This window comes from Bombina bombina, chromosome 6 (genome assembly GCF_027579735.1).
Source record: "Bombina bombina isolate aBomBom1 chromosome 6, aBomBom1.pri, whole genome shotgun sequence".
Taxonomy (NCBI): domain Eukaryota; kingdom Metazoa; phylum Chordata; class Amphibia; order Anura; family Bombinatoridae; genus Bombina; species Bombina bombina.
The window spans coordinates 270,489,489-270,516,199 of record NC_069504.1 but is presented as its reverse complement, the minus strand read 5'-3'; the positions used below and the strand labels follow the sequence as shown (position 1 = coordinate 270,516,199).

Genomic DNA, 26,711 nt, shown 5'->3' with positions numbered 1-26,711 from the left:
GGGAAATTGTGCACAAGCACGTACGACCAGCTTACGCAGCGCTGGTATTGGAGTGAGATATGGAGCTAAATTTTGCTCTACGCTCACTTCTTGCCTGTTAACGCTGGGTTTCTGAGAACTCATAATACCAGCGCTGATTGACAAACCCTGCTTGCGGCCAATTGTCCGCGAATCTGCAGTTCTTGTGAACTGCTTGCGTGATGATAAATGCCAACAGCATATTCTTTTTGCATTTATCAATGTGCGGCGGACATGATACGCTACATTGTATCATGTCCGCTCGCACATTAATAAATAGGCCCCTAAATATGGTCTTATACAAAGGTTAGCATATATATTTCTGATGTTTTTAATACAGTTTAAAAGCATTCAATAAAGTAGGTTATTTTTGTATCACTACTATATTTTTAACCAGCTCAAAGAATATACCTTAAAATACAACATTTAGATGAGCTACCGTAAATGTTTATAATAATAGATTATACAAAAAACAAATGGCACAGGTTGTGTTTAAATGCATATAACAATTTTAGATTCTTTGGAATAAAAGGGACAAAGTCTTGAAATAAAACTTCATAAAGCAGAGTGTGTAGCTAAAAAAAACTCTGCATTACCGAAAGCCTTCACACACCAAGCACTGATGGGAAAAAAGGCTGTGGTTGAAACATGACTTTATTAGGAGACAGAATGCTAGCACACAGATGCAAGTAAAATGAGAAAGATTATCAACACCAAATGTTTACCCAAGCACTAAGAAGACTGAGAGCTATTGTAACCTTGAGGAAAGAACCGGAAGTGCTGGAAGGAAATCCTTCTCCTCCAAGGGCTGTGTGTTCATATATACACTTAGCAAGCAGGTCTTCATCATATATCAAAGAGGAAATATACCACCGATAGTGAACCTATCTTCATATAATATATTCAAGATACTTTGAACCAGATTTACTAAGTCCATGTGATGGCCAACCGCACTGTATTTTCAACATATTTATGAGCTTGGATTGTACGCAGGCTGAAGTGCCCATAATAAGTTTCATGTGCACTGTTTCTGATGACCTTGCGGTAATTGGAAACACAGTCCTGTAGAATACATCTTTCATCTGTTGTAAGTAAAGAAAAAAACTTAAAGGCCAATATGATAAATAATAAATAGCTGTGCATTAAAATGATTAATTCGTTGTTTGTATGTTAAAAAAGTGCATTCATATTCACTTTAAATGTTTTTATGTTATATGTCATTGTGACCTTTTGTATTTATTACGTTGTATGTGCTAAACTATATCACTGTACAAAACAATTAACGTTTGATGCCATAAGCAATTTGATCTTTTTATGATATAGATGTGCTTGACATAGATGCCAGATTGTCCCCTCAAAACTGCAGACATCTATATTAAAGGGACAGTCAAGTCATAATTAGACATTCATGAATTAAACAGTGGATACAATTTCAAAATAATTTACTTCTGTTATTATAATGTGCTTCCTTTTCTTGTTATCCTTTGCTGAAAGGTTTATCTAGGTAAGCTCAGGAGCAGCAAAGAACCTAGGTTCTAGCTGCTGATTGGTGGCTGCATATATATAGTGATTGCCATTTGCTCACCCATGTGTTCAGTTAGAAACCAGTAGTGCATTGCTGCTCCCTCCCCTAATGATACTAATAAAATGAAGCAAATTCGATAATAGAAGTAAACTGGAAAGTTGTATGTTCTACCTAAATCATGAAAGAAAAAAAAACAGGGTTCATGTCCCTTTAAATGTGAAATTAATTAAGCTATAAAAGACTAATTATCTGCATTTGCTATATGTTAAATGTAAATCTTACTGTGCCTTGCCTCATCTGCTATATTATTTTGTGCAGCAGTATAAGACAACATGAGTTCACATTTAATTAAGCCCTTTATTGCATTATTTATGTCCAAACACACAATCCTGCCTGACATGTAAAATAAAAACAGCAAATTTGATATATTTTACATTAGCTTCATATTTGCATAAATATTGTTCTTACCTTAATTTTGATTGTGTAATTACAATCCCCCGGACCACAAGTTATTGACTAAATATCGACAACAAAATGGAAACATCAAAGTCAACAGCCAAAGGCACTTGATAATTGCTCATCAACACCCACAGATGGACCGATAACACATATTGGATAAACAATAACAATATTGGTCATGGATCTGCGCATACTCAGAACAAAAAAATACGATGGCACTGCCCATGCCAACAACAACGGCAGCCCTTTTTGATGATGATGATTGAATTATGCCAAGAAGAAAACAAATGTACAAGATATTTACAGTTGGGAAAGGTGGACAGAGCAAAGACAGGGAGGAGACTCCCAGGAGAGGAGAGAATGCTGGAGCAGCAAAATGAGAATGGTGAGAATAACTGGTCAGCCTTGAGAGCCGTTGTCATTTTTTCGTGTATGGATTCGGTTTTTGGTGATTGCCGGCCATTATCAGTCATTGACAGTGCTGTTGTGGGTAGAGATAGAAAATGATGGGAGATATCAAGCTTGACTGAGTTTGTGTTGATTTTGATAAAAGAATTTCATAGAGATTTGAATCAAGTCCTTAATTTCATACCTATTAGGTAATTGCAGTAACTACAGAATGTTCACCAACAAGATCTCCTGTTTTCCAGATTTATCAGTTCACATTTGCTATCAAAATGAAGCTCCAAACAGTAACTTTCATTCAGGCTACCCGAGGTTGTGCAGGAGACATCTGGTCACAAATTTAAAAGTAAGAGGGCAGGAGGTAAGCAGTGTTCAGGCATTTAAACCATGGGATACTTATATTAATAACTTTTATGCCAGATTTAATTAAAAAAATGAGAGAACTAAGCAGGTTTAACGCTTTGATAAAAATCAATCACCGAGATTACGAGTTTTGTGGTAACAGGGGTGCGTTGCTAATGAGCATTTTTTTTTTCACCGCTCACTTAAGACAACGCTGGTATTACAGGTTTTTTTAAACCTGGCGTTAGCCGCAAAAAGGTGAGCGTAGAGCAAAATTTAGCTCCACATCTCACCTCAATACCAGCATTGCTTACGGTAGCAGTGAGCTGGCAAAACGTGCTCGTGCACAATTTCCCCATAGGGATCAATGGGGCAGAATCGGCTGAAAAAAAACTAACACCTGCAAAAAAGCAACGTTCAGCTTCTAACGCAGCCCCATTGATTCCTATGGGGAAACAAAAGTTATGTCAACACCTAACACCTTAAAATTAAGCCTGAGTCTAAACTCCCCTAATCTTACACTTATTAACCCCTAATCTGCTGCCCCCAACATCGCCGACACCTGCATAATAATATTAACCCCTAATCTGCTGTTCTGGACACCGCCACCACCTACATTATCCCTATGAACCCCTAATCTGCTGCCCCCAACATCGCCAACACCTACTTTTTAAATATTAACCCCTACTCTGCCACCCCCAATGTCGCCACCACCTAACTACACTTATTAACCCCTAATCTACCTCCGCCAACGTTGCCGCCACTATAATAAAGTTATTAACCCCTAAATCTAAGTCTAACCCTAACCCCACCTAACTTAAATTTAATTTAAAATAATCTAAATTAAATTACTACAATTAAATAAATAATTCCTATTTAAAACTAAATACTTACCTATACACTGTGTGCAGAATTATTAGGCAAATGAGTATTTTGACCACATCATCCTCTTTATGCATGTTGTCTTACTCCAAGCTGTATAGGCTTGAAAGCCTACTACCAATTAAGCATATTAGGTAATGTGCATCTCTGTAATGAGAAGGGGTGTGGTCTAATGACATCAACACCCTATATCAGGTGTGCATAATTATTAGGCAACTTCCTTTCCTTTGGCAAAATGGGTCAAAAGAAGGACTTGACAGGCTCAGAAAAGTCAAAAATAGTGAGATATCTTGCAGAGGGATGCAGCACTCTTAAAATTGCAAAGCTTCTGAAGCGTGATCATCGAACAATCAAGCGTTTCATTCAAAATAGTCAACAGGGTCGCAAGAAGCGTGTGGAAAAACCAAGGAGCAAAATAACTGCCCATGAACTGAGAAAAGTCAAGCGTGCAGCTGCCAAGATGCCACTTGCCACCAGTTTGGCCATATTTCAGAGCTGCAACATCACTGGAGTGCCCAAAAGCACAAGGTGTGCAATACTCAGAGACATGGCCAAGGTAAGAAAGGCTGAAAGACGACCACCACTGAACAAGACACACAAGCTGAAACGTCAAGACTGGGCCAAGAAATATCTCAAGACTGATTTTTCTAAGGTTTTATGGACTGATGAAATGAGAGTGAGTCTTGATGGGCCAGATGGATGGGCCCGTGGCTGGATTGGTAAAGGGCAGAGAGCTCCAGTCCGACTCAGACACCAGCAAGGTGGAGGTGGAGTACTGGTTTGGGCTGGTATCATCAAAGATGAGCTTGTGGAGCCTTTTTGAGTTGAGGATGGAGTCAAGCTCAACTCCCAGTCCTACTGCCAGTTTCTGGAAGACACCTTCTTCAAGCAGTGGTACAGGAAGAAGTCTGCATCCTTCAAGAAAAACATGATTTTCATACAGGACAATGCTCCATCACACGCGTCCAAGTACTCCACAGCGTGGCTGGCAAGAAAGGGTATAAAAGAAGAAAATCTAATGACATGGCCTCCTTGTTCACCTGATCTGAACCCCATTGAGAACCTGTGGTCCATCATCAAATGTGAGATTTACAAGGAGGGAAAACAGTACACCTCTCTGAACAGTGTCTGGGAGGCTGTGGTTGCTGCTGCACGCAATGTTGATGGTGAACAGATCAAAACACTGACAGAATCCATGGATGGCAGGCTTTTGAGTGTCCTTGCAAAGAAAGGTGGCTATATTGGTCACTGATTTGTTTTTGTTTTGTTTTTGAATGTCAGAAATGTATATTTGTGAATGTTGAGATGTTATATTGGTTTCACTGGTAAAAATAAATAATTGAAATGGGTATATATTTGTTTTTTGTTAAGTTGCCTAATAATTATGCACAGTAATAGTCACCTGCACACACAGATATCCCCCTAAAATAGCTATAACTAAAAACAAACTAAAAACTACTTCCAAAACTATTCAGCTTTGATATTAATGAGTTTTTTTGGGTTCATTGAGAACATGGTTGTTGTTCAATAATAAAATTAATCCTCAAAAATACAACTTGCCTAATAATTCTGCACTCCCTGTAAAATAAACCCTAAGCTAGCTACAATATAACTAATAGTTACATTGTAGCTAGCTTAGGGTTTATTTTTATTTTACAGGCAACTTTGTATTTATTTTAACTAGCTACAATAGTTATTAAATAGTTATTAACTATTTAATAACTACCTAGCTAAAATAAGTACAAATTTACCTGTAAAATAAACCCTAACCTAAGTTACAATTACACCTAACACTACACTATAATTAAATAAATTAACTAAATTACCTATAATTAGTTACAATTAAATTAAATAAACTAAAGTACGAAAAAATAACCCACTAAATTACAGAAAGAAATAAAATAATTACAAGAATTTTAAACTAATTACACCTAATCTAATCCCCCTAATAAAATAAAAAAGCCCCCCAAAATAATAAAAATCCCTACCCTATACTAAATTACAAATAGTCCTTAAAAGGGCTTTTTATGGGGCATTACCCCAAAGTAATCAGCTCTTTTACCTGTTAAAAAATACAATACCCCCCAACATTAAAACCCACCACCCACACACCCAACCCTACTCTAAAACCCACCCAATCCCCCCTTAATAAAACCTAACACTAACCCCTTGAAGATCACCCTACCTTGAGACGTCTTCACCCAGCCGGGCACAAGTGGTCCTCCAGAGGGGCAGAAGTCTTCATCCGATCCGGGCAGAAAAGGACCTCCAGACGAGCAGAAGTCTTCATCCAGGCGGCATCTTCTATCTTCATCCATCCGGAGTGGAGCGGTTCCATCTTGAAGCCAGCCGACGCGGAGCATCCATCCAGACCAACGACTACACAACGAATGACGGTCCCTTTAAATAACATCATCCAAGATGGTGTCCCTTTAATTCCGATTGGCTGATAGGATTCTATCAGCCAATCGGAATTAAGGTAGGAAAAATCCTATCTGCTGATCCAATCAGCCAATAGGATTGAGCTCACATTCTTTTGGCTGATTGGAACAGCCAATAGAATGCAAGCTCAATCCTATTGGCTGATTGGATCAGCCAATAGGATTGAACTTCAACCCTATTGGCTGATTGCATCAGCCAATAGGATTTTTCCTACCTTAATTCCGATTGGCTGATAGAATCCTATCAGCCAATTGGAATTCTAGGGACGCGATCTTGGATGACGTCATTTAAAGGAACCGTCATTCGCCGTGTAGTCATCGGTCTGGATCGATGCTCCGTGTCGGCTGGCTTCAAGATGGACCCGCTCCGCTCCGGATGGATGAAGATAGAAGATGTCGCCTGGATTAAGTCTTCTGCTCATCTGGAGGTCCTCTTCTGCCCGGATCGGATGAAGAAGACTTCTGCCCCTCTGGAGGACCACTTGTGCCCGGCTGGGTGAAGACTTCTCATGGTAGGGTGATCTTCAAGGGGTTATTGTTAGGTTTTATTAAGGGGGGATTGGGTGGGTTTAGAGTAGGATTGGGTGTGTGGGTGGTGGGTTTTAATGTTGGGGGGGTATTGTATTTTTTTTACAGGTAAAAGAGCTGATTACTTTGGGGCAATGCCCCGCAAAAAGCCCTCTTAATTGTAATTAGTATAGGGCAGGGATTTTTATGATTTTGGGGGATTTTTTATTTTATTAGGGGGATTAGATTAGGTGTAATTAGTTTAAAATTCTTGTAATTATTTTATTTTTTTCTGTAATTTAGTGTAATTTGTAATCTGTAATTTAGTGTTTAGTTTATTTAATTTAATTGTAATTAATTGTAGGTAATTTAGTTAATTTATTTAATTATAGTGTAGTGTTAGGTGTAATTGTAACTTAGGTTAGGATTTATTTTACAGGTACTTTTGTATTTATTTTAGCTAGGTAGTGATTAAATAGTTAATAACTTTTTAATAATTATTGTACCTAGTTAAAATAAATACAAAGTTACCTGTAAAATAAAAATAAACCCTAAGCTAGCTACAATGTAACTATTAGTTATATCGTAGCTAGTTTAGGGTTTATTTTATAGGTAAGTATTTAGTTTTAAGTAGGAATAATTTATTTAATTGTAGTAGTTTTATTTAGTTTTATTTAAATTATATTTAAGTTAGGGGGGGTTAGGGTTAGACTTAGGTTTAGGGGTTAATAACTTTTATATAGTAGCGGCGAAGTTTAGGGGTTAATAAATGTAGGTAGGTGTCGGCGATGTTAGGGACGGCAGATTAGGGGTTAATAAAATTTAACTAGTGTTTGCGAGGCGGGAGTGCGGCGGTTTAGGGGTTAATATATTTATTAAAGTGGCGGCGATGTCCGGTCGGCATATTAGGGGTTAAAAAGTTTATTTGTTTGCGATGTGGGGGGGGGGGGGCTCGGTTTAGGGGTTAATAGATAGTTTATTGGTGTTAGTGTACTTTTTAGCACTTTAGTTAAGAATTTTATGTTACAGCGTTAGCCCATAAAACTCTTAACTACTGACTTTTAAATGCGGTAGGAGTCTTGAAAGGCGAGGTTCTACCGCTCACTTCTTCCAAGACTTGTAATACCGGCGTTAGGAAAATCCCATTAAAAAGATAGGATACGCAATTTACGTAAGGGGATTTGCGGTATGCTCGAGTCGCAGAAGAAAAGTGAGCGGTACACCTGTACCTGCCAGACTCGTAATACCAGCGGGCATTAAAAAGCAGCATTGGGACCTCTCAGCGCTGCTTTTTAAGGCTAACACAAGACTCGTAATCTCGCCGAATGATTGCAAGTTATGATATACAACACGTGAACTACCTCATTAAAAGGATGTAGATTTTTTTTTTCTTTTTTTCTTTCATTATACAGATATTTACTGTGATCTTATGGTATTCTTTGTTGAAAATCATACCTATGTAAGAAGCGTGCCTTCATTTGGCGCACTACATGGCAGCAGTTTTGTATCAATGCTTTGAACAGTGTTGTACACTTTTGAGCACTAGATGGCAACAGTGTTTGCAGAATGTGTAACTGTTTAAAATATTTTTGTGAAACTGTTGCAATTTAGTGCTCCCAATATGTGCACACCACCTACATAGGTATGCTCTTCAACAAAGGATGTAATAACAGTCACGTAAGTGTGATAATAGAAGAAAATTGTTAAGTTTGTTTTTATATTGTACACTCTGAATCATGGAAGAAAAAAAAATTGGATTTATTTTCTCTTTAAATTAGTACAACAATTTTGTCTCAAAGATCCTTTGGTATTAGCCTCTCATGTCATTCAGGTTTTTGAATAAATTACTGATTTTATAATATCTGTTCTTTAACAGTTATAAATAAAACAAATCTCATTAAATACAAACAAAAATGTATGTTTTGAATGACAAAGGCATTTCAAGTACATTTTTATCTCAGCAATTACATTTATTCACAGTTTGATAAATCTGCCTCATAAAAGCCAAACAATTCCAAGATCCTTATTCTCAAATTCTTACATTTTAACTATGTGCTTACCAGCTGCTATATGCAGGATCAATTGAAAAAAACAGTCAAGAGCCTTTTATTAAGTTGGATTTAAAATACATTATCCCACATTAAAAGTGGATCGCAGAAATATTAGTGGTTTTGTGTGTTGACAACATGAAGAGACAGAAGCGCCACATGGCCCAATATTGTATGGACCAAGGGTAATAGTGTATGTGACAATTGCACTCACATGTGATCAGACACCCCTAGTGGTGTAGATGGAACAGTCTGGGGTCAAATGCAGTCACCCAGAAGACTAGCCTTTAGTAGATATTCAGGTGTCTGTAGAAAACTATATAAAGCACAAGGGCGCCTGTATGGCCTAGTATTGTAGGAACCAGCGGTGAGAAGAAGGTAGTATATGCACTCACATTTAGTAGAGCACCTCCCTTGAGTGTTTATTGTTCATTCCCCTAAGCCTGATGAAACAGCCACTGGTTGGCTGAGAAACGCATTGCAATTATTTTATTGTTTTTATTAAAGTAAGTTTTGTTAACTAACCACTTGCTGCCTTACTACATTCTTGTTGCATATTCTCATTCTGAGACTGGACCACTGGGTGTTCCTGATCACTGGAGTATAAGTCTATTGGGTGACTTGATTGATCCCAGCTTGCCCCTATTGCACCAAGGGAGGTGCTCTACTAAATGTAAGTGCATATACTACCTTCTTCTCACCGCTGGTTCCTACAATACTAGGCCATACAGGCACCCTTGTGTTTTATATATTTTTCTACAGACACCTGAATATCTACTAAAGACTAGTCTTCTGGGTGACTGCATTTGACCTCAGACTGTTCCATCTACACCACTAGGGGTGTCTGATCACATGTGAGTGCAATTGTCACATACACTATTATCCTTGTTCCATACAATATTGGGCCATGTGGCGCTTCTGTCTCTTCATTATGTTTGCAGATTACTGAATTTGGATCGTGGACGGATCCGCTACAGAAAGCTGCCTGACTGTCCCAGTCATCTACCTCCATCTGATACCATCATCTTAATAAGACTGTTTTAAAGTTAGTCAAATATATGACCACACCACATCTCTAGTTTTGTATCTGACACTTTGTATTTTCACTACCTTTCACTACCTTTCACTTCTGTGTATACCAATAGGGAATTCAGATTGGGGCCGTATCTTATAACCCTTCTGAATCATTGTATGTGTGTTGTTGTTAGTTTAATATTATATCACTACTTATCAGCAAATCACACTTGACCATCAGCTTCTAGAGGCTATTTCTTGGTGACACAAGGGCGCCCCCTACCCTTTTCTCGCTGTTTTGTGTGTTGAGATTGCTTGAGCACAGTCAATAGCGTTAATTTTTGTGTTTATAGTGCAAGTTGGAAGTAATATATTACCGGTAATATTTGCTGTAGTGTAGGGATTAACCTCCCACCTGATCCCTCCCAAACAGCTCTCTTTATTTATTTATTTATTTAATTATTTATTTATTATTTTCTGTAGTGTAGAGATCCCTGCCTCGCCTCCCATCTCCCTGATCCCTCCCAAACAGCTCTCTTCCCTCCTGCTGGTCACTGCCACATTTGTTATTGGCAACCAGTCTGACAGTAAAAGTTTAGGGTATTTTTTTTGTATTTTTTTTTTAAAATAATTTATTTATTTTGTTGTAGTGTGGGAATCCTACCTTTCTTTATCAATTGTCACCTACTCCCTCACCTCCCCCCCTTACCTCCCAGCAATCATGTTTTTTTCTGTTCTGTAGGGAGCCACCTTACCCCAAGGTTTTTTTGTTGTAGTGTAGGGACCTGCCTTTCTCTACCCCCCTCCTGCGATGGGCTGCCCTCCCACCTCCTTCCTTAACAGCTACCACTGCAAAATCATTGCAGATGGTGATACTGTTTGTATCTATATGGCAATCTGGCTTCATATGGAAATAGAGCACAATCAATTCTCTCTTACCATATGAAGGCAAATACAATCTGGCACTAGTTTTGTTCCCCACTGTCAAAGCTGACAGCTGGGATCAACATGTGCTAGTGTGTTGGAGGTAGGTACTTTGTCAACACAGTATGGGCTAGATTACAAGTGACGCTAGGATTTTCATTTTTGCGCTTGTTGGGTTGCGTTTGTATTACAAGTTCCAAAAAAGCTTATTTTGTGCTAGCGTTTCACCTAACTTAAGTTTTTGCATGCATGTGCATGTATTCCCCCATAGAGATCAATGGAGAAAAAAAAGTGGGGGAGAAACTAACACCCGAGATCACGCATACGCCATTGCGTTTCTCATTTCCCATAGAAGTCAATGTAGAGAAAAAAAATTGTTAAAAAACAAACATCCATTACACAAACAAAATAGCATATTCGCATTAGTAAATGTGAAATATTTACAGTAAATACATAGTTAAAATCTTTATTAAATATGAATATTGCACAAATATGTTTAATCATGTTTTTATCTACTTAATGGCAAAGGGATATAATGCACTTATATATTAAATATATTAATGTTTTTATATGTTTATATATGACTGTAAATACATATATACACATATAAATACATTAATATATATGTACACATATATAAACATATATACATATGCAATCGCAATTTTGCTTCACTTGTAATCGGCAAGATTACAAGTTGTGTGGTACGGCTATACCGCTGAAAAATTGACCTTTGCGCGCATAATGGCAGGTCTCCCGTATTCCAAGTGACGGTGGTACAGCTATACCACAAGCGTTTTAGCCTGTAGCGCAACTCTCCATTCCGCACTCAAAAAATGGCTTTTGAGTGTGGAATTTTCAGGTCAACCATATTACAAGTTGTTCGGTCAGGCTATTATGCTAGCGTTATAGCTTATACTGTCACGATCCATTCCGTGATCAGAGACCAGTAGCAATTGATTTTGCAAAACAAAAATGTTTCACAAAACTCATAACAAAAATTATACAAAGTACACTAACACCCATAAACTACACTATTAACCCCTAAATCGCCATCCCTCACATCGCAAATACTTTATTAAACTTATTAACCCCTAATCCGCCATCTACCCACATAGCCAACACTAAAATAAAGTATTAACCCCTAAACCTAACACCCCTGTTCTGTCAGACTAGCAAATTCATCAGACCAGTGAACAGAAGTGACGTTCTGTTAGCTGTCTGATAAAAAATCCATACCACACATGCGCGTATCTTCTCATAGCATTCCAAATGTAACTACGTCACAGCCCATCAGAATAGTGAACGTAACAGCCGTGCGCACTGGCAACATTTCTATTTCTATTTGTAAATACAACTTTTTGTAAATATAATAGTACACACGCTGCATGTTAACAGCTGTCACATGTACAATTGACATTGTGCGGTACAGATTAGTACACATGCTGTCCTGCATTGTTTTGTACCTATATAAAAACTTTCTACCTTTTGTAGAAGTCTATGGTTTCTTGTCCCTCTTTGAACATAACTGTCTGGTCTCCACAAGCATTGGACAAGAAACCATAGACTTCTACAAAAGGTAGAAAGTTTTTATATAGGTAAAAAAGATTGCAGGACAGCGTGTGTACTAATCTGTACCGCACAATGCCAATTGTACATGTGACAGCAGTTAACATACAGCGTATGCACTATTATATTTTACAAATAGAAATAGAAATGCTATTAGAAGAGCAGCGCATGCGTGGTGTGGATTTTTTTATCAGACAGCTGAAGGAACGTCGCTTCCGTTCGCTAGTCTAATGAATTTGCTAGTCTGACAGAGCACCCACTAGCTTTAAATTAAACTTACAATATAACTACCATAAAATAAATAAAAACTTACCTGTGAAATAATAAAATTACTTAAAAAAACACAAAAATTCCGAAGAAAAAAAAAACATTACCAAAAAAAAACCACACTAAAATTACGAAAAATAAAAAAACACTAAGATTACAAAAATAATAAACAAATTATCCAAAATATTAAAAATTAAACCTAATCTAATAGCCCTATAAAAACAAAAAAAGCCACTCCAAAATAATAACACCCACCTAAGCTAACAATAAACTACCAATAGTCCTTACAAGGACTTTTTGTAGGGCATTGCCCTAAGTTAAACAGCTCTTTTACCTAAAACAATTGCAAAGTCCCCCCTAACAGTAAACCCCCCCACCCAACCAGCCCCCCAAACTAAAAAAAACTAAGTCTAAAAATAACCTACGCTACCCAGTGTATGCCTAAGACTAACCCCAGAATAAGTACTCACCAGTCCTGAAGTCCGAAAGTCCAGGCAGAACAACGTCTTCATCCAGGCGGGCGAAGATCTTCTTCTAGGACGGCACCATCTTCTATCTTCTTTTCTATCTTCTTCCCGGAGGTGTGGAGCGGTCTTCGGCAATGTGCGGATCCGGAGCGCTGGTCCTCATCAGGAGTGCTGGTCCTCTTCTGCGGCGGCGGTCTTCAGCAACGTGGATCCTCTTCATGCGATTGAATGCAAGGTACCCCTTTTATATTGGGGTACTGTTACATTCTTATTGGCTGAAAAATTCAAATCAGCCAATAGGATGAGAGCTGCTTAAATCCTATTGGCTGATTTGAACAGCCAATAGGATTTAAGCAGCTCTCATCCTATTGGCTGATTTGAAAATTTCAGCCAATAAAAATCACAGGTGTTAGTTTTTTTCTAACACTTTCTCTCCATTGATGTCTTTGGGGGAATACGTGTATGAGCACATAAAGTTAGGCCTTGGCTTTTGTGCGGTATGGAGCTTAACACAACATACCGCACAACAAAAGAATGTTTATGTGTAACTTGTAATGGCAGCGCTATGGAAAGTGCGGTAGCGCAAAATTCTAGCGTTATGTACGCACCGGGTTTAGCGCACAACTTGTAATCTTGGTGAATATCAGCAAAATGAAAATGGCTTGCAAAAACACAATTATGCTAGCGCAAAACTGTTTGTGCCTGCCTCACTTGTAATCTAGTCCTATGTTGGGTAAAGTACTGTGTGCCGTAGTATCTACATCCATATGGCGCAAGGCATTAATATGTATAAATATGAGTGAAATACTTTATTTGAATATATTTTACGTGTGTTTTCAAGCATTATCACTTGAGGTCTCCAAAAGCACTAAATATTCCATTGCTGTTTTGTGTTGAGCTTAAGTGCGACAGTTAACATGAAGTTAGAGTAAAAATAACGCACCCTGCACTATCCATTAAAAGTAGAGGGTACACTAAAACAAATTCAGCCATGTTAAGAGTCTCAGGTAAACCTTGGTTTTAACGAGTGGTTATTTGAGTTACTGTTGCCTTTCTATCACCTTGAACCAGTCTGCCCATTCTCCTCTGACCTCTAACATCAACAAGGCATTGTCATCCACACAACTGACACTCACTGGATATTTTCTCTTTTTCAGACCATTCTCTGTAAATCCTAGAGATGGTTGTGCATGAAAATCCCAGAAATTGAAATACTCAGACCAGCCTGTTGGCACCAACAAACATGCCACGTTCAAAGTCACTTAAATCCGCTTTCTTCCCCATTCTGATGCTCGGTTTGAACGTCAGCAAGTTGTCTTCACCAAGTCTAGAGGCCTAAATGCATTGAGTTGATGCCATGTGATTGGCTGATTAGCAATTTGTGTTACCAAGCAATTGAACAGGTGTACCTAAAAAAGTGGCCGGCCCGGTGAGTGTGTATATATATAAATATAGATAAATATTTATATAGAACATGTTTGCTACAGTGTAATCACAATATTATAAGTAAAACACGATTGTGCGATCACAATATTATGAAATATGAATATTACAAACAATAATGTGAAATATCAAAACGCGAAAACGTGATTGCAATATTGTTAAATATTAATATTGAGATCACAAATGCACGTTCTAAATATAATGTAAATATGATTATTGGGAAAAGGCAATCAAAATCTTAAAATAAGTAAAAATACGCGTCTAAGGACACTATAGAAGATAAGTACAATCACGTTTACAGTTTTCATACATATTCTAACATTATACAATACATATACAGTGATCAATGTATATACATATTTCATATAGCCACAATCCCCCAGCTCCTATAGGTGTATTATTAATATGTTTGATTCACTACAGTATTGTACGAGCAGCAGTTGAGTTTCTGCTGACCCATGTAAAATGTAAAGGGATGATTTAAATTACACCTTCAATGCTGCTTTGAATATATCGACGGTATCAGAGCAGCATCGTCACTTACTGAAATGTATGGTAAGATGCCTCTTGGCGATGCTGCCTTTAAACAGTTCTGTTGGCCCTTTTAAATATTTTGCCGACTTTCTCAACATGGTGAGGATCCCTTTTGAATATCTTGCTGCCTTGTGGCACTTTCGATCATCAGGGTCTAAGACACAGAGAGATTAAAAGAGGGAGCCTGAACTAAAAGGTCATCCATGTAAATACAGGTAGCCCTCAGTTTACGCCGGGGTTAGGTTCCAGAAGGAATGGTTGTAAATAGAAACCGTTGTAAATTGAAACCCAGTTTATAATGTAAGTCAATGGGAAGTGAGGGAGTTAGGTTCCAGGCCCCTCTCAAAATTGTCATAAGTAACACCTAATACATTATTTTTAAAGCTTTGAAATGAAGACTTTAAATGCTAAACAGCATTATAAACCTAATAAAATAATAACACAACACAGAATATATCATTAAACTAAGTTAAATGAACAAAAACATTTGCTAAACAGCATTATAAACCTAATAAAATAATCACACAACACAGACTTCACTTGCATTTTTCTGCAGACAGTTTTTTCTATGCATTCCAATCTGGACTGATTTATAGACAGGAACATCTTGTTCCTTTGAAATCTGCTCGATAGCTCAGCTCTGGTTAAACTGATTAATTTCAACTTGCTTGGCTTTGCTGCAACACAAGCGGACAGCTCCACCTACTGGCTATTTTAATCAATGCATTGCTTCTCAATGCTTTTCAATAGCAGTCACATGACTGGAAAAAAAGGTTGGTATTCTGAAATGGTGCAAATTGAACCGTTGTAAACCAAGGGCCACCTGTAACTACAGAGAATTCTAGAGCTCAAACTGCAGATAACAGCACTCCCAGCACTTTTGTAAATACTCTGGCCTAGATTAAAAGTGGAGCAAAAGATTTTTATTGCTCATGAGCGCTAACTACGCTGAAGGTAAAAAAAATAGCACTCTCAGGTTAGCGCTAGCACTACCAGTGCTAAATAAAAAGTTAGCGAAAGAGCAAAAGACTCGGACTTGATAACTTCAGGATTTCAGATATCACCGCAGTGCTAACTCCCGCTCCCTATGGACTTTTATAGGGTGTGCTAATGAAAGCCTTTTCTATTTATTACTCACACGCTACCCTAGATCAACTGTGCTAAAGCCGAAGGTGCCTTATGTTTTGGGCTACAGACTGTTTAACAAATTACCATTATCAATAATCCAATAAATAGTTACAAGTGCTTAAACACCCATCACGTTACTGTTAACACTAGAATGTATTTGATATTTTTCTGAAAATAAGTGACATTATTAACTATATATATATATATATATATATATATATATATATATATATATAACACACAGAGAAAACCCAGCACTCACTTACAAGCTCTCAGCTAAGATTTAAAAGCAAAAATGGAAAGGTTAGTCACTGCATCTGGCCAAATGGGACAAGCTCAGGTACCACGTCAAGGTCCTTTCCAATACCTGAGACCCTAAAACAGCCACACAATGCAAGCTTTCAAATCCAAACAAACTGAAAACAAGAGAAGGGTGCACAGGAATATGTAATAACCCTAGACATATACAAAACACGGAAGGGAACTGCACTCTCATACCGGACCGGGTACACGTCCCATGACCCTGCAACATGCCCGATGAGAGTGCAGTTCCCTTCCGTGTTTTGTATATGTCTAGGGTTATTACATATTCCTGTGCACCCTTCCCTTGTTTTCAGTTTGTTTGGATTTGAAAGCTTGCATTGTGTGGCTGTTTTAGGGTCTCAGGTATTGGAAAGGACCTTGACGTGGTACCTGAGCTTGTCCCATTTGGCCAGATGCGGTGACTAACCTTTCCATTTTTGCTTTTAAATCTTAGCTGAGAGCTTGTAAGTGAGTGCTGGGTTTTCTCTGTGTGTTGTATTAATTTGTTTTGTAATTTTCCCTATGGTTCTTGCACCCAGACCTGTCTGGGGTTAACTGCTTGTGGCTCTGGGGACAGCACAGCTTCCTGTGAGTGCCAGTGGCACCCAGGGCTGAGCATGTTGCAGGGTCATGGGATGTGTACCCGTTCCGGTATGAGAGTGCAGTTCCCTTCCGTGTTTTGTATATGTCTAGGGTTATTACATATTCCTGTGCACCCTTCCCTTGTTTTCAGTTTGTTTGGATTTGAAAGCTTGCATTGTGTGGCTGTTTTAGGGTCTCAGTTATTGGAAAGGACCTTGACGTGGTACCTGAGCTTGTCCCATTTGACCAGATGCGGTGTCTAACCTTTCCATTTTTGCTTTTAAATCTTAGCTGAGAGCTTGTAAGTGAGTGCTGGGTTTTCTCTGTGTGTTGTATTAATTTGTTTTGTAATTTTCCCTATGGTTCTTGCACCCAGACCTGTCTGGGGTTAACTGCTTGTGGCTCTGGGGACAGCACAGCTTCCTGTGAGTGCCAGTGGCACCCAGGGCTGAGCATGTTGCAGGGTCATGGGATGTGTACCCGGTCCGGTATGACAGTGCAGTTCCCTTCCGTGTTTTGTATATGTCTAGGGTTATTACATATTCCTGTGCACCCTTCCCTTGTTTTCAGTTTGTTTGGATTTGAAAGCTTGCATTGTGTGGCAGTTTTAGGGTCTCGGGTATTGGAAAGGACCTTGACGTGGTACCTGAGCTTGTCCCATTTGGCCAGATGCGGTGACTAACCTTTCCATTTTTGCTTTTAAATCTTAGCTGAGAGCTTGTAAGTGAGTGCTGGGTTTTCTCTGTGTGTTGTATTAATTTGTTTTGTAATTTTCCCTATGGTTCTTGCACCCAGACCTGTCTGGTGTTAACTGCTTTTGGCTCTGGGGACAGCACAGCTTCCTGTGAGTGCCAGTGGCACCCAGGGCTGAGCATGTTGCAGGGTCATGGGATATGTACCCGGTCCGGTATGAGACTGCAGTTCCCTTACGTGTTTTGTATATATATATATATATATATATATATATATATATATATATATATATATATATATATATATATATATATATATATATATATATATATATATATATATATATATATATATATATATATACAGAAGAAAAAAGGGAGAATTAACTCCCATGGAGAGAGTCACACAGAACTACCCACCCCATACACAGGGCAATCCAGTAAACCCTTATCTGACACAAACCTAGAGGAAAATAATTAAGACAATACTAGCGATATGCAACACAATCTAATTTTCTTACTAATAATACTAAGCCACAAGCAATAAAAGTCACATCAAGTCCACGGGACTACATTAGAAGGGAACCCTTAATTTATCAGGGAGCTCCCTGTCTGTTATGCTCCAGAGTTAAAGGGACAGTCTAGTATAAATTAAACTTTCATTATTCAGATAGGACTTTTAATTTTAATCAACTTTCCAATTTACTTTTATCATCAAATTTGCTTTTTTTCTCTTGGTATTCTTAGTTTAAACTAAACCTACGTAGGTTCATATGCTAATTTCTAAGCCTTTGAGGGCTGCCTCTTATCACATGCTTTTTAAATCTCTTTTCAACACAGAGACAGGAAGTACACGTGGGCCATATAGATAACACTGTGTTCTGGCACAGGGGGTTATTTAAGATTTAGCACAACACAATGCTAAATGCAAGACAATAGATAATAAACAGTCACAGTCATGTGATCAGGGGGCTGGAAGAAGGTTCCTAGGTACAAGGTAATCACAGAGGTAAAAAACATAATTTATGCTTACCTGATAAATTTATTTCTCTTGTAGTGTATCCAGTCCACGGATCATCCATTACTTGTGGGATATTCTCCTTCCCAACAGGAAGTTGCAAGAGGATCACCCACAGCAGAGCTGCTATATATCTCCTCCCCTCACTGCCATATCCAGTCATTCGACTGAAACAAGCCGAGAAAGGAGAAACCATATGGTGCAGTGGTGACTGTAGTTTAATTAAAATTTAGACCTGCCTTAAAAGGACAGGGCGGGCCGTGGACTGGATACACTACAAGAGAAATAAATTTATCAGGTAAGCATAAATTATGTTTTCTCTTGTTAAGTGTATCCAGTCCACGGATCATCCATTACTTGTGGGATACCAATACCAAAGCTAAAGTACACGGATGATGGGAGGGACAAGGCAGGAACTTAAACGGAAGGAACCACTGCCTGTAGAAACTTTCTCCCAAAAACAGCCTCCGAAGAAGCAAAAGTATAAAATTTGTAAAATTTTGAAAAGGTATGAAGCGAAGACCAAGTCTCAGCCTTGCAAATCTGTTCAACAGAAGCCTCATTTTTAAAGCCCCAGGTGGAAGCCACAGCTCTAGTAGAATGAGCTGTAATCCTTTCAGGGGGCTGCTGTCCAGCAGTCTCAAAGGCTAAACGGATTATACTCCGAAGCCAAAAAGAAAGAGAGGTTGCAGAGGCCTTTTGACCTCTCCACTGTCCAGAGTAAACAACAAACAGGTTAGATGTTTGACGAAAATCTTTAGTAGCTTGTAAGTAAAACTTCAAGGCACGGACTACATCTAGATTATGCAAAAGACGTTCCTTCTTTGAAGAAGGATTAGGACACAATGATGGAACAACAATCTCTTGATTGATATTCTTGTTAGAAACCACCTTGGGTAAAAACCCAGGTTTTGTACGCAGAACTACTTTATCTGAATGAAAGATCAGATAAGGAGAATCACAATGTAAGGCAGATAACTCAGAGACTCTTCAAGCCGAGGAAATAGCCATCAGAAACAGAACTTTCCATGATAGAAGTTTGATATCAGTAGAATGAAGGGGTTCAAACGGAACCCCTTGGAGAACTTTAAGAACCAAGTTTAAGCTCCATGAAGGAGCAACAGGTTTAAACACAGGCTTAATTCTAACTAAAGCCTGACAAAATGCCTGAACGTCTGGAACTTCTGCCAGACGCTTGTGTAAAAGAATAGACAGAGCAGAAATCTGTCCCTTTAAAGAACTAGCTGATAACCCTTTGTCCAAACCCTCTTGGAGGAAGGACAATATCCTAGGAATCCTGACCCTACTCCATGAGTAATTCTTGGATTCACACCAATGAAGATATTTACGCCATATCTTGTGGTAGATTTTCCTGGTGACAGGCTTTCGTGCCTGTTTTAAGGTATTAATGACTGACTCGGAGAAGCCACGCTTTGATAGGATCAAGCGTTCAATCTCCATGCAGTCAGTCTCAGAGAAATTAGATTCGGATGATTGAAAGGACCTTGTATTAGAAGGTCTTGTCTCAGAGGCAGAGTCCATGGTGGAAAGGATGACATGTCCACCAGATCTGCATACCAGGTCCTGCGTGGCCACGCATTCACTATCAAGATCACTGATGCTCTCTCCTGTTTGATTTTGGCAATCAGTCGAGGGAGCAGAGGAAACGGTGGAAACACATAAGCCAGGTTGAAGAACCAAGGCGCTGCTAGAGCATCTATCCCTGGACCTGGATCCGTAACAAGGAAGCTTGGCGTTCTGGCGAGACGCCATGAGATCCAGTTCTGGTTTGCCCCAATGATGAACCAATTGAGCAAACACCTCCGGATGGAGTTCCCACTCCCCCGGATGAAAAGTCTGATGACTTAGAAAATCCGCCTCCCAGTTCTCTACACCTGGGATATGGATTGCTGATAGGTGGCAAGAGTGAGTCTCTGCCCAGCGAATTATCTTGGAGACTTCTAACATCGCTAGGGAACTCCTGGTTCCCCCTTGATGGTTGATGTAAGCCACAGTCGTGATGTTGTCCGACTGAAATCTGATGAACCTCAGTGTTGCTAACTGAGGCCAAGCTAGAAGAGCATTGAATATTGTTCTTAACTCCAGAATATTTATTGGGAGGAGTTTCTCCTCCTGAGTCCATGAACCCTGAGTCTTCAGGGAGTTCCAGACTGCACCCCAACCTAGAAGGCTGGCATCTGTTGTTACAATCGTCCAATCTGGTCTGCGAAAGGTCATACCCTTGGACAGGTGGACCCGAGATAACCACCAGAGAAGAGAATCTCTGGTTTCCTGATCCAGATTTAGTAGAGGGGACAAATCTGTGTAATCCCCATTCCACTGACTGAGCATGCATAATTGCAGCGGTCTGAGATGCAGGTGCGCAAATGGTACTATGTCCATCACCGCTACCATTAAGCCGATTACTTCCATACACTGAGCCACCGCAGGGCGCGGAATGGAGTGAAGAACGCGGCAAGCATTTAGAAGTTTTGATAACCTGGACTCCGTCAGGTAAATTTTCATTTCTACAGAATCTATAAGAGTCCCTAGGAAGGAAACCCTTGTGAGAGGAGATAGAGAACTCTTTTCTTCGTTCACTTTCCACCCATGCGACCTCAGAAATGCCAGAACTATCTCTGTATGAGACTTGGCAATTTGAAAGCTTGACGCCTGTATCAGGATGTCGTCTAGATAAGGAGCCACCGCTATGCCTCGCGGTCTTAGAACCACCAGAAGTGAGCCCAGAACCTTTGTAAAAATTCTTGGGGCTGTAGCCAACCCGAAGGGAAGATCTACAAATTGGTAATGCCTGTCTAGAAAGGCAAACCTCAGGAACCGATGATGATTCTTGTGAATCGGAATGTGAAGGTAGGCATCCTTTAAGTCCACTGTGGTCATGTACTGACCCTCTTGGATCATGGGTAAGATGGTTCGAATAGTTTCCATCTTGAATGATGGAACTCTGAGGAATTTGTTTAAGATCTTTAGATCCAAAATTGGTCTGAAGGTTCCCTCTTTTTTGGGAACAACAAACAGATTTGAATAAAAACCCTGTCCTTGTTCCGTCTGCGGAACTGGATGGATCACTCCCATTACTAGGAGGTCTTGCACGCAGCGTAGGAATGCCTCTTTCTTTATCTGGTTTGCAGATAATTTTGAAAGGTGAAATCTCCCTTGTGGAGGAGAAGCTTTGAAGTCCAGAAGATATCCCTGAGATATGATCTCCAATGCCCAGGGATCCTGAACATCTCTTGCCCACGCCTGGGCAGCAACAATTTCTTTCAAACCAGGCCCGAATAAGGTCTGCCCCTTGAAAGGAATGTTGAGTAATTTAGACTTTGAAGTCACGTCAACTGACCAGGATTTAAGCCATAGCGCCCTACGCCCTGGATGGCGAATCCAGAATTCTTAGCCGTTAGTTTAGTCAAATGAACAATGGCATCAGAAACAAGTGAGCTAGCTAGCTTAAGTGTTCTAAGCTTGTCAATGATTTCAGTCAATGGAGCTGTATGGATGGCCTCTTCCAGGGCCTCAAACCAGAACGCCGCCGCAGCAGTGACAGGCGCAATGCATGCAAGGGGCTGTAAAATAAAACCTTGTTGAATAAACATTTTCTTAAGGTAACCCTCTAATTTTTTATCCATTGGATCTGAAAAAGCACAACTGTCCTCAACCGGGATAGTGGTACGCTTTGCTAAAATAGAAACTGCTCCCTCCACCTTAGGGACCGTCTGCCATAAGTCCCATGTAGTGGCGTCTATTGGAAACATTTTTCTAAATATAGGAGTGGGGGAAAACGGCACACCGGGTCGATCCCACTCCTTACTAATAATTTCTGTAAACCTTTTAGGTATTGGAAAAACATCAGTACACACCGGCACTGCATGGTATTTATCCAGTCTATACAATTTCTCTAGCACTGCAATTGTGTCACAGTCATTCAGAGCAGCTAACACCTCCCCAAGCAATACACGGAGGTTCTCAAGCTTAAATTTAAAATTAGAAATCTCTGAATCAGGTTACCCCGAGTCAGAGATGTCACCCACAGACTGAAGCTCTCCGTCCTCAGGTTCTGCATATTGTGACGCAGTATCAGACATGGCTCTTACAGCATCTACGTGCTCTGTATCTCATCTAACCCCAGAGCTATCGCGCTTGCCTCTTAATTCAGGCAATCTGGCTAATACCGCTGACAGGGTATTATCCATGATCGCAGCCATGTCCTGCAAAGTAATCGCTATGGGCGTCCCTGATGTACTTGGCGCCATATTAGCACGTGGGGAGAGTTAGTCGGCATAACTTCCCCCTCGACAGAACCCTCTGGTGACAATTCTTTTATAGATAAAGACTGATCTTTACTGTTTAAGGTGAAATCAATACATTTAGTACACATTCTCCTATGGGGCTCCACCATGGCTTTTAAACATAATGAACAAGTAGTTTCCTCTGTATCAGACATGTTTGTACAGACTAGCAATGAGACTAGCAAGCTTGGAAAACACTTTAAACCAAGTTAACAAGCAATATAAAAAACGTTACTGCGCCTTTAAGAAAAACAAATTTTGTCAAAATTTGAAATAACAGTGAAAAAAGGCAGTTACACTAACAAATTTTTTACAGTGTATGTAACAAGTTAGCAGAGCATTGCACCCACTTGCAAATGGATGATTAACCCCTTAATACCAAAAACGGAATAACAAATGACAAAAACGTTTTTAAAACCAGTCACAACAACTGCCACAGCTCTACTGTGGCTGTTACCTTCCTCAAACACGACTTTTGAAGCCTTTTTAGCCCTTCAGAGATGTCCTGTGTCATGCAGGGAACTGCTGAGGAAAGCTGAATGTCTCTGTCTGTAATTTTAGCTGCGCAGAAAAGCGCTAACATAGGCCCCTCCCACTCATAACAACAGTGGAAAGCCTCAGGAAACTGTTTCTAGGCAAAAATCAAGCCAGCCATGTGGAAAAAAACTAGGCCCCAATAAGTTTTATCACCAAGCATATATAAAAACGATTAAACATGCCAGCAAACGTTTTATATTGCACTTTTATAAGAGTATGTATCTCTGTTAATAAGCCTGATACCAGTCGCTATTAAATCACTGCATTTAGGCTTAACTTACATTAATCCGGTATCAGCAGCATTTTCTAGCAAATTCCATCCCTAGAAAAATGTTAACTGCACATACCTTATTGCAGGATAACCTGCACGCCGTTCCCCCTCTGAAGTTACCTCACTCCTCAGAATATGTGAGAACAGCAGTGGATCTTAGTTACTTCTGCTAAGATCATAGAAACCGCAGGCAGATTCTTCTTCTAAATGCTGCCTGAGATAAAATAGTACGCTCCGGTACCATTTAAAAATAATAAACTTTTGATTGAAGAAAAAAACTAACTATAATACACCACTCTCCTCTTACTACCTCCATCTTTGTTGAGAGTTGCAAGGGAATGACTGGATATGGCAGTGAGGGGAGGAGCTATATAGCAGCTCTGCTGTGGGTGATCCTCTTGCAACTTCCTGTTGGGAAGGAGAATATCCCACAAGTAATGGATGATCCGTGGACTGGATACACTTAACAAGAGAAAGTATATTAATATAACTGTGTTGGTTGTGCAAAACTGGGGAAAGGGTAATAAAGGGATTATCTATCTTTTAAAACAATAACAATTCTATGGTAGACTGTCCCTTTAAGTGATTCATTCAATTTTTCTCTGTATCCCAATACCACATTTTACTTCTGCATATGTAAAAATTGCCCTTTAAAGGTCTTCAATGTGCACCCCCATGGCTGCAACTCTAGTAGCCAGATTCTGGATGGGTTTATGATGCAAAATAAAGCTTAGTCCAGCAAGTAATGCATCTGTCAGCGTGGTTAGTAAAGCAAAGCAGCTCAGTCCTTAAACATAACCCTCCAGTAAAAGACAATAACTGCAATACATACTCCCCAGATCTAGGTGGGTCCGCAAAGAAGCAACGCCTCTCTCAGCATAGTAAGTAAAGCAATGTCTGCCGTTATGTCTGCCATTATGTCTTACCCTCCTTCTGGGAGTTCGTTTTGTGTGTAGTGTCCATTACAAACTTACGTGGGGTCCCTGGTGTCAAATCGCTCTTCCGGTTTTTAGTATCACCTTCTACCGTAGTCGGGTTGAGGCCTTTACATGTATTGTGGTGCGTCCTGTGGAGCAATTGAGAAGCTGTCTGCTATGCATGTTTCACTCCTTATAATTACAGGTGACTCGGGTGAGCATTAACCAGGATTTCTCATCTTTTCTGGTGCCAGTCTTGTATTATATATATATATATATATATATATATATATATATATATATATATATATATATATACAAAAAATTAGGGGCGGTGTACAAGCTTAACCCAATCAAGTAATATATAGATTGACCATAGATATGTAAATTGATATATCTAGGGGTGCTCGGGGGCATAAGAAATTAATATACTATAATATATAGAAAAAATGCAAGAGGGGACAGAGAAAAGAAAGAAAAAAGGGTAGTTTTGCACTACCGACCTTGGCTAGACCAGCTGAGGGTCCTGGATTCCTTTGACCGTAGGGGAGTTTATGCACATACCCCTCTTTGTTATCTCCATCTGAACGACAAGGGAAAGCAGCTATTTCATCACCATTCGATTGCAGTACATAGGGGAAGCAGCATTCCAGCACTTTATCAAGTCCGGATTGACATACATCAGTATACACGGATGCAACTTTTTGATGAAAACAGGTGAGATCAGTCCATATTACTTGCCTGCACAAACGGGTCCCTTGGGTGAGGGCTAACCCCTCAGTAGGTAGTACCCTGTAGCAAGTATACCCAGCAATTTCTGGGAAAATTCTAATATTTGGAACATTACAGGGAGTGCAGAATTATTAGGCAAATGAGTATTTTGACCACATCATCCTCTTTATGCATGTTGTCTTACTCTAAGCTGTATAGGCTCGAAAGCCTACTACCAATTAAGCATATTAGGTAATGTGCATCTCTGTAATGAGAAGGGGTGTGGTCTAATGACATCAACACCCTATATCAGGTGTGCATAATTATTAGGCAACTTCCTTTCCTTTGGCAAAATGGGTCAAAAGAAGGACTTGACAGGCTCAGAAAAGTCAAAAATAGTGAGATATCTTGCAGAGGGATGCAGCACTCTTAAAATTGCAAAGCTTCTGAAGCGTGATCATCGAACAATCAAGCGTTTCATTCAAAATAGTCAACAGGGTCGCAAGAAGCGTGTGGAAAAACCAAGGCGCAAAATAACTGCCCATGAACTGAGAAAAGTCAAGCGTGCAACTGCCAAGATGCCACTTGCCACCAGTTTGGCCATATTTCAGAGCTGCAACATCACTGGAGTGCCCAAAAGCACAAGGTGTGCAATACTCAGAGACATGGCCAAGGTAAGAAAGGCTGAAAGACGACCACCACTGAACAAGACACACAAGCTGAAACGTCAAGACTGGGCCAAGAAATATCTCAAGACTGATTTTTCTAAGGTTTTATGGACTGATGAAATGAGAGTGAGTCTTGATGGGCCAGATGGATGGGCCCGTGGCTGGATTGGTAAAGGGCAGAGAGCTCCAGTCCGACTCAGACGCCAGCAAGGTGGAGGTGGAGTACTGGTTTGGGCTGGTATCATCAAAGATGAGCTTGTGGGGCCTTTTCGGGTTGAGGATGGAGTCAAGCTCAACTCCCAGTCCTACTGCCAGTTTCTGGAAGACACCTTCTTCAAGCAGTGGTACAGGAAGAAGTCTGCATCCTTCAAGAAAAACATGATTTTCATGCAGGACAATGCTCCATCACACGCGTCCAAGTACTCCACAGCGTGGCTGGCAAGAAAGGGTATAAAAGAAGAAAATCTAATGACATGGCCTCCTTGTTCACCTGATCTGAACCCCATTGAGAACCTGTGGTCCATCATCAAATGTGAGATTTACAAGGAGGGAAAACAGTACACCTCTCTGAACAGTGTCTGGGAGGCTGTGGCTGCTGCTGCACGCAATGTTGATGGTGAACAGATCAAAACACTGACAGAATCCATGGATGGCAGGCTTTTGAGTGTCCTTGCAAAGAAAGGTGGCTATATTGGTCACTGATTTGTTTTTGTTTTGTTTTTGAATGTCAGA

General features: G+C 39.7%; 1 long non-coding RNA gene across 2 annotated transcripts in view; it reads left to right on the top strand.

Moving 5' to 3' along the window:
• Nucleotides 1–672: 672 nt before the first annotated feature.
• The window catches only part of LOC128662848 (uncharacterized), a 38,224-nt gene continuing 12,185 nt past the window's right edge, over nt 673–26,711 (top strand). Inside the window, exons 1-2 of one of the 2 annotated variants that reach the window (XR_008402816.1) lie at nt 673–1,105; nt 14,026–14,297. This is a non-coding gene — a long non-coding RNA (uncharacterized LOC128662848). The remainder of the gene's footprint in view (nt 1,106–14,025; nt 14,298–26,711) is intronic. The other variant, XR_008402815.1, reaches the window with a different exon arrangement.